Below are 2,675 nucleotides of genomic sequence, written 5' to 3' on the forward strand. Positions count from 1 at the left end.
TTCCTCATTAGTGTTTATTTGTATGTCTTGGCTCGTTGGTCTAGGGATATGATTATCGCTTAGGGTGTGAGTGGTCCCGGGTTGCAATCCCGGACAAGCCCGATGTTTTTTTCAGTTTTTTTAATTTTTTTAAAAAGTAGTGGGTTTGGAGCATGAAGTTAGGTTGGCGTTGCCATTTGCATTTTCCTTTTGCGCAATTCTTCTTTTTCCGAGCGTCTTTTCCCGGTGGAGATGTCGGTTTTGAAATATTTTAGGGGTAATTTACTTCGTGGAAGAACATTGTTTCCTCATTAGTGTTAATTTGCATGTGTTGGCTGTTTGACTAAAGGTATGATACTCGCTAAGTGTGCGAGAGGTCCCGGGTTCACATCCCGGAGGAGCTTGATGTGTTTTTCAGTTTTTAATGTTTTTTTTCAAAAGTAGAGCATTTGGAGCAAGAAGATAGGTTGGCTTCGCCATCCACATTTTCCTTTTGCGCGAATTCTTTTTTCCCGAGCATCTTTTCTCGGTGACTGTGGCAGATTTGAAATTTTTTAGAGGTAATTACTTCTGCCAAGAACATTGTTTTCCTCATTAGTGTCACGTTGAATTTGTTGGCTCGTTGGTTTGGGGTATGATTCTCGCTTAGGGTGCGAGAGGTTGCGGGTTCAAATCCCGGAAGAGCCAAATTTCTTTTTTAATTTTATAATTAAAAAAAAATAGGGCGTTTAGAGCGTGAAGCTAGGTTGGCATCGCCATCCGCATTTTCTTTTTGCGCGGTTCCTCGGTCGCAAGGCGTCTTTTACTGGTGAGGGTGGCGGTTTTGAAGTTTTGTATGCGTAATTTACTTCTAGCTAAAATATTGTTTTCCTCATTAGTGTTTATTTGCATGTGTTGGTTCGTTGGTCTAAGGGTATGATTATTGCTTAGGGTGCGAGAGGTCCCGGGTTCATATCCCGGAGGATCTTGATGTGTTTTTCAGTTTTTAATGTTTTTTTTCAAATGTATAGCGTTTGGAGCAAGAAGATAGGTTGGCGTTGCCATCCACACTTTCCTTTTGCGCGATTCCCTTTTTCCCGACCGTCTTTTCTCGGTGACTGTGGCAGTATTGAAATATTTTAGGGATAATTTACTTCTAGCAAACACATTAGTGTTATTTGCATGTGTTTGCTCGTTGGTCTAGGGGTATGATTCTCGCAAAGGGAGCAAAAGGTCCCGGGTTCAAATCCCAGACGAGCCCAATTTCTTTTTCAGTTTTATAATTTTTTTTAAAAAGTAGGGCGTTTGGATCATGAAGGTAGCTTCGCGTTGCCATCCGCATTTTCTTCTTGCGCGACTCCTCGTTTCCCAAGCGTCTTTTACTGGTGATGGTGGCGTTTTTGAAATTCAATGGGGGTAATTCAACTCTAGCTAAATATATTGTTTTCCACATTAGTGTTTATTTGCAAGTGTTGGCTCGTTGGTCTAGGGGTACGATTATGGATTAAGGTTTGAGAGGTCTCGGGTTCTAATCCCGGAGGAGCCCGATGTCTTTTTCAGTTTATTTATTTTTTAAAAAAGTAGTGGGTTTGGAGCATGAAGTTAGGTTGGCATCGCCATTCGCATTTTCTTTTTTCGCGATTCTTCTTTTTCCGAGCGTCTTTTCCCGATAGAGATGTCGGTTTTGAAATATTTTATGGGTTTTTTTGGAAAAACATTGTTTTCCTCATTAGTGTTAATTTGCATGTGTTGGCTGTTGGTCTGAGGGTATGATACCTGCTCAGGGTGCGAGAGGTCCCGGGTTCGTATCCCGAAGGAACTTAGTGTGTTTTTCAGTTCTTAATGTTTTTTTCAAAAGTAGAGCGTTTGGAGCAAGAAGGTTGGCGTCGCCATCCACGTTTTCCTTTTGCGCTATTCCTTTTTTCCCGAGCGTCTTTTCTCGGTGACTGGCAGTTTTGAAATTTTTGGGGGTAATTTACTTCTAGCAAAAACATTGTTTTCCTCAATATTGTTAATTCGCACGTGTAGGCTCTTTGGCCTAGGGGTATGATTCTTGCTTAGGGTGTGAGGTCCCGGGTTCAAATCCTGGACGAGCCCAATTTCTTATTCTGTTTTTTAATTTTTTTTAAAAAAGCAGGGCGTTTGGAGCATGAAGCTAGGTTGGCGTCGCCATCCGCATTTTCCTTTTGCGCAATTCCTCATTTCAAAGGCGTCTTTTGCTGGTGAAGATGGCGGTTTTGAAATTTTGTAGGGGTAATTCACTTCTAGCTAAAATATTGTTCTCCTCATTATTGTTAATTTGCGTGTGTTGGCTTCTTGGTCTAGGGGTATGATTCTCGCTTTGGGTGCGAGAGGTCCCGGGTTCAAATTCGGACGAGATCCAATTTCTTTTTTAGTTTTATATTTTTTTCTAGAAAGTAGGGCGTTTCGAGCATGAAGGTAGCTTGGCGCCGCCATCCACATTTTCCTTTCGCGCAATTACTCGTTTCCTTAGCGTCTTTTCCCGGTGGAGATGTTGGTTTTTAAGTATTTTAAGGGTAATTTACTTTTTCGAAAACATTGTTTTCCTGATTAGTGTTAATTTGCATGTGTTGGCTGTTGTTCTAAAGATATGATACTCGCTAAGGGTGCGAGAGGTCTTCGGTTCATATCCCGGAGGAGCTTCATGTGTTTTTCAGTTCTAAATGTTTTTTTTCAAAAGCAGAGCGTTCAGAGCA

Source organism: Rhipicephalus microplus, chromosome X (genome assembly GCF_043290135.1).
Source record: "Rhipicephalus microplus isolate Deutch F79 chromosome X, USDA_Rmic, whole genome shotgun sequence".
Lineage (NCBI taxonomy): Eukaryota > Metazoa > Arthropoda > Arachnida > Ixodida > Ixodidae > Rhipicephalus > Rhipicephalus microplus.